Source organism: Melanostigma gelatinosum (assembly GCF_949748355.1).
Source record: "Melanostigma gelatinosum genome assembly, chromosome: 3".
Classification (NCBI taxonomy): domain Eukaryota; kingdom Metazoa; phylum Chordata; class Actinopteri; order Perciformes; family Zoarcidae; genus Melanostigma; species Melanostigma gelatinosum.
In genome coordinates, this window is record NC_136636.1 from 24,841,814 (window position 1) to 24,849,048 (window position 7,235).

A 7,235-nucleotide genomic window follows, 5' to 3' on the forward strand; every position below is an offset into this window, starting at 1 on the left:
TGTGAAGATCGGGTGTCCGCACTAAGTTCGGTATCAGTATGGTGCTCCTGGGGGAGCCCGGGACCACCAGGTGGTCTAAGGAGGGGTGCACCGGCCCAGGTCGGAGACCGAGCAGGTCAAAGCCCCCGTGCCGCTCAGTAGTGGGATCGCGCCTGTGAATAGATGCTGTAGTGCAGCCTGAGTAACACAGCGGGACCCAGTCTTTATACACTCTGTCTACTGTTCAACAAACAGCTGATACAACAACAAGGTGTTTACATGTTACAGCAGCTTCATCACTGCTTCTTCATATTCTAGTTCCCATGAAAACATTTATAAACCAGTTGTGTGTGTTTGTCCTACAGCGCCTCCACCTGGAGGAGAGGAGCAATGACACCAAGCACAGCAGTCAGTGCAGCTCCACACATACAGCAAACTAACGGGGCTTTCTTTATGACGTTCAATCAACGTGATGGAGAAGTGAACAGTCACAAACAAACACTTTCTCTTTGTTTTTTCTGTTCAAATAACACAAATATGTCCATAATAATACTTCAAGGTATCAAAATATGGATCAAAATCATTTAGAAATGTGTTTTTCTATCTTGTTGTAAATGTTTTGTTTTCATCCATCCATCCATTTTCCTCCGCTTATCCGGGGTCGGGTCGCGGTGGCAGCATGCCAAGCAGGCTGACCCAGACTTCCCTCTCACCAGCAACATGTTCCAGCTCATTCTGGGGGATCCCGAGGCATTCCCAGGCCAGCTGGGAGATGTAATCCCTCCAGCGTGTTCTGGGTCTTCCTTGGGGTCTCTTCCCAGTTAGACGTGCCTGGAAAACCTCCAGTGGGAGGTTTTTTGAGGTAGGCACTCCGTCCCCACCTGGAGGGAGCAATCCACCGGTTTCCAGCAGAGCACCATGGCCTCAGATTTGGAGGTGCTAACTCTCATCCCCACCGCTTCACACTCGGCTGCAAACCGCCCCAGTGAATGGTGGAGGTCACGATCCGAGGAGGCTAACAGGACCACATCATCTGCAAACAGAGAGCCGATCCCGAGACCCCCGAACCTGACGTTCTCCACCCCCAGGCTGCGCCTAGATATCCTGTCCGTGAAAGTCACAAACAGAACCGGGGACAAAGGGCAGCCCTGGCGGAGGCCAAACCCCACCGGGAACGTGTCTGACTTATTGCCGAGAATGCGGACACAGCTCCTACTGCAGTCGTACATAGACCGGATCGCCCGTTGTAACGGGTCCGGCACCCCATACTCCCGCAGCACCCCCCACAAGAACCCCAGAGGGACCCGGTCGAAAGCCTTCTCCAAGTCCACAAAGCACATGTAGACTGGTTAGGCAAACTCCCAGAACCCCTCCAGTAGTCTTGCGAGGGTAAAGAGCTGGTCCACTGTTCCACGGCCGGGACGGAATCCGCATTGCTCCTCTTTTGAAGTATTTCAAAAGAGTTTGAAAAAGTTTGAAGTATTCGACAAACGGTCGGAGCCTCCTTTCCAGCACCCTGGCATAAGCCTTCCCCGGGAGGCTGAGTAGTGTGATACCCCGGTAATTCGAGCACACTCTCCGGTCCCCCTTTTTGAAGATGGGAATGTTTTCATTGAGTGAATCTTATATCAGCCTTTAATATGAACAGCTGTGAAACAATACAGAGAGCTCATGGTTCAGCAGCACAACACGTGGTTTACAGTTTGAAGTGACTGAAGCTCAGAGAGATGGAGTAGTTACAGAGCAGGTAACACTCTCAACACATGTGCCATGCCATGTGTATGTTTCTGCTTCATGTGCTTAATTTTCCAAAATGTTATTAAAAATATTAACGCGTGTTATAATTTCTTTTTTTTTCTTTTTATTGAAAGACAAGATACAATACATACACATAACAACAAGAGGATGACAAGAACAGTGGGATAAAAGCCAGCAAACATCCTATAGTCAGTCATTTTAGTGCACCTATATGCTGAAATTCATAGTAAACCCAGTTAAACGGCACAGATCGGGAGCGAGCAAAGGACTTTGAAGGTTAGCAGAAAGATTAACGTGAGACAACATCCGGTTTCTTCAGACGAACATCCGGTTTTCAGAATAAGATGCTAACAAAGTATGAATTATATTCACATTAAGTATGAAACATGCTACCTGCATCTCGTGAACCAAATGTTATTGCCCTTTTGTTCATATAGCAGTACTTTTAAAATAAAAGTGTGCAATGCACTACTTTATAATTAGTGCTGATCCTGCTGACCTGTTTTGGAGCTCCCTGACGGTGCCCTGGTCGTGGTTTGCTGCCAGTGGTCGGGGCGATACTGCCCCTGACTTTGTTTCTGTTGTTATTTTGTAATTTATGTACTTTCTTATGGTCTTTACTTCCACACACACCTATACGGGCGCGGGTGGTTTATGAGGACTTTTCCCCCATACCAGTTCAAACCCTGGTATATGGAGACATTACCAATACACACACACACACAAACATGGCAAGACGCTGAGTTATGAGGACCATCCTGGTTCAGCGGGACATTACCAATACACACACACACAAACATGGCAAGACCCTGAGTTATGCGGACCATCCTGGTTCAGCGGGACATTACCAATACACACACACACAAACATGGCAAGACCCTGAGTTATGAGGACCATCCTGGTTCAGAGGGTCATTACCAACACACACACACAAACATGGCAAGACCCTGAGTTCTGAGGACCATCCTGGTTCAGCGGGACATTACCAATACACACAAACATGGCAAGGCCCTGAGTTATGAGGACCATCCTGGTTCAGTGGGACATTACCAATACACACACACACAAACATGGCAAGACCCTGAGTTATGAGGACCATCCTGGTTCAGAGGGTCATTACCAACACACACACACAAACATGGCAAGACCCTGAGTTCTGAGGACCATCCTGGTTCAGCGGGACATTACCAATACACACAAACATGGCAAGGCCCTGAGTTATGAGGACCATCCTGGTTCAGTGGGACATTACCAATACACACACACACAAACATGGCAAGACCCTGAGTTATGAGGACCATCCTGGTTCAGTGGGACATTACCAATACACACACACACACACACACATGGCAAGACCCTGAGTTATGAGGACCATCCTGGTTCAGTGGGACATTACCAATACACACACACAAACATGGCAAGACCCTGAGTTATGAGGACCATCCTATAGATAGATAGATAGATAGATAGATATGGCAACCCACCTGACATAACAGACAACGTGCTGTCTGACACGCCCACCACAGAAGAACAACATTCTACTCTGGTGAGGCACATGTGTTCTGGGAGGCGCACTACGCTAAACTAGTTTACCAGTAAAACCAACAGCAGCACACCCACTTCAACCTCTTCCCGCAGTGTTTAGGCAGCTACTCCCTACCGATTCAAACAGGGCTAAAGCAATTGCCACGGCGATTGTTATATTTATAGCCGCAGATACGAGACCCTAATCTGGACTGGAACACCAGACTGTACCAACATGCTTAATGTTATTGAGCCCCGTGACACTACTCATTCACGAGCCCATTTCGCCAGACCATAATTCCTGCTTTGTTAAGGAAAACAAAAGTCCAAACAGAGAATCAAATGTCCGAGGCTCCCGCTGTTCCTCTAACAACAGACGGCCGGACGTCACGGACTACACAAAGCTACCTGACAGTAACGACACATTACCTCACTACTGAATGGGAGATGAATAGCCATGTTCTTCAGACACGCCCCCTCAAGTCTCACCAGCGAGGCATTTCTGCTTATTTGCTGTATTGAAAATGTACCGAACCTAACCATGGCACCACTGTATTGTATTGAAACGAGAATTTCGTGAACTGTATACCCCTAATACACACACATAAACTCAAACAAACCCCTCCCATTAAACTAGAATTACCTCTTCACAGTTATATGCATCCATCAACCCGTCATGTTACAAATTACATCCATGTAGGTTTAAATGTTAACATTTCACACGCACATTTTTTGTATTCATTCGTGTGATATTGTCATAATTTGCAAATGAAGACATTTTGTCTGGTCAGTGACCTTTGACCATCAAAATCTAATAATTTCATCCTTGAGTTCAAATGGACGTTTGCATAAGAATGGTATAGACGGACAACATTTGAATTGCATATATTCAATGTTTATTCTGAAAGGTTGCTTTTACTTTAAAATTGTGACCACTTTTTTGTTTGTTGTTTGTTTAGAATAAGTATAAAATGGTATCAGCAACAGGGTAATGGAGGAAATAAAATCAAAAGCTAGATCAGAATGCCTTTAAATGAAAATACATTTATTGTGATGTACATGACTTTAAACATTGAGAAGACAGTACAAGATTTCTGTCATAAATAAAAGAAAACAGCTAAATTTAAAACGCACTGCGACGAAACAGAGAAACGCACTGCTGCGAAACGCACTGCAAGTGACACAGTAACCGGCACTGCAAGCAGCGCAGTGAAACGCACTGCAAACAACGCAGTGAAACGTACTGCAAGCGGTGCAGTGTACAGTGAAACGCACTGCAAACGATGCAGTGCGCAGTGAAATGCATTGTGACCAGAAAAACGACTAAATGCAATGCATTGCGGCGAAGCGTACTGTGGCGAAACACACTGTACTGCGAGCGACTCAGTGACCGGCACTGCAAACAACGCAGCGAAACATACTGCAAGCGGTGCAGTGTACAGTGAAACGCACTGCAAACGATGCAGCGAAACGCACTGCAAATGACGCAGTGCAATGCAAACACAGTAAAACACACTGCAAACAACGCAGTTAAACGCACTGCAAACTGCCCCATTAACCGGCACCGCAACAGAAACAGACGCAGTAAACGGCGCTACAAACTGTGCTGCAACAGGTGCAGTAATGCAACAGATGCACTAAACTCTACGGTTAATGGATATTCATGTTACATTATTCCTTTTGTAAGTCAGGCCCCTGTTCCTCACAAAATCTCGGATGTTTTGAACAGTTCTGTCTTTCAAAACATGGTCTTGAGCATTCTTACATTGCTCACTCTCAACTTCGTAGCAAGGTGTCCCTTTGAAATGTGTATTCTAAAGTGTTTCATGACAGATGAAACTTCTACCTTGCTCCACGGCTTTTTGGAAGATCTTCTTCAGACATCTGCCAATCACAAGAACATATTTTCCTTGATTAGATTATAATAAAGACAATCATAAGTTTAGTCGAGATTTACAACATTCTTGGAATAACTTTTGATGCACTCAAATGTAGCATTTGTGGGTTATCGAGTATATTATTTATCAAAGTTACATATACTTAAGTTCAATTAAAATGAGTATAAAAACAGCATTATGTCACCACTGTACCGATAGTATTCGGTAAATAAACTTTACATAACTCCTGCTTAAGGCTGTAACATAGTACACTTAAAATATATATTTGAAACATTCGAAATTATACAAAAACTTAGTGTCTAAAAAAAGAAGCCTAAAACTGAATATCCAGAGTTCAATATACGGCTTTCACATAACTGAACTATTGCAACTTAAACAAAAAAAAATCAAAATTCAAGTCATGATAACTAGTGGCATTTCTATATACCTTTGGAACTCTTGGCTTCATCCTGGGCAAGCTCCATCTTTTTTCTTTTTCCTAAGGACAAATAAAAACAGCAGACTTAAAATTTAACAAATTCAATTTAACTCCATCTGATATCTGCATGGACAGACACAAATAGGCTTTGCTCAGAATGCAGGCAAATCCTATTTGTTTCTCAAATCTTTAGGACTGACTCTCTACACTGTTATTTTTGCAAGTGTGCAGGTCGGACTTGTGAGTTCTGGCATCTTTGAACTATCTGCATTGGTTGTCAGGGAAATGTGTTTTTCTATAAATAGAACCAAAACTAAAATGCAGATGCAGAATGAGGCGCATCGTCTTTTCCTCCGCACAACAGTACAATGTAGTAGTGGTACAGAAGAACTTATCACAGTAGACAAAGCCTTAAGTCTTTATGCAGGCCCACTTAAGCATCAACAGGACCACATACATTGAATTGCTAAAAAAATAATAATTAAGAAATCCATCCATAGCATTATTATATTTACCTTCGGAGTTGGTGGCCTCATCCTGGGTCAAATCAATCTTCTTTTTTCTCCTTAAAACAACAAAAAACAACTTGATTTCTATACCATAACTCCAATTTTAACAATCCAAATACTTGAAGTTTCTAAGCATCAGGAAATCTGAACTTTTGTCCTCACAAAGCAGGTCCATGCTGTGCCCATCCCCCGACACACAAGCGATGCCATTTACTGACCGGGATGGTTAATTCATGTTTGACAAGTTATCTGCAGTTCTTCCGCATTATTATTATTTACACTGTTTTATATTGTAGTTTATATAATTTTACACATTTCTTATTTCCATATATGTTATTTATTGTTGTAGTATATTGCACATTTCTTTTTTCTTATAATTTGTCTTTGTGTACTTTTCTATTCTAAATGGGCAAAACTGTATCGATGAAACCCAAACTCTCCCCGGGAATCACTTTAGTAAATTCTATTCTGATTAAATACCTACTGCCACTTTCACTGTTAGCATGCGGTGTGCACTGCAGACATGAAATACATCCCATCCCAGGAAGTAGGCGGATGTGTCATGGAGGTGTTGTTTCCCCCCATTCTAGCCAAACAGCATGCGACTGCGATATTACAAAAGGAATTTATCATTTATTTTTCTGACGAGAATGGAACTCCTTTCTTGGGGTCAGGATTAGACGGTTCTTTACAAGGTGCCTAAGATTGTACAGAGAAAATATATGCTGTTGTCATATAACTTCTGGAGAAGTTTGAGGAAGACTTGTGTGAAGGCAGAGGCGTTGCAGTTATGAAGGTGTGTACATTTACAGTGGATCAGCTAGCCTACAGAGTACTCCAGTCTTATACACAATGACAACAGAAAACTGAGAAAAATAAGTTACACCTCTGTTTCACTGGGACTTTAAGGACATTGTAATATCTGGGAATAAAATATGATCTGAATAAATTAGCCAAGTAGTTCAATGAAAAGCAGGAGACAATGAAACACTGTTGCCCCGTCAGTTACCACACACTATCATTTAGAGAACATGAGAACATAAACTCACCATTGATCTCCATGGCCAAGAAGACGCCCCATAGTTGTACGTTATCTCCTCGCCTGGAAATATTTCTTTTATAGCAAACAGGCACAAGTGTGGCCTTCCT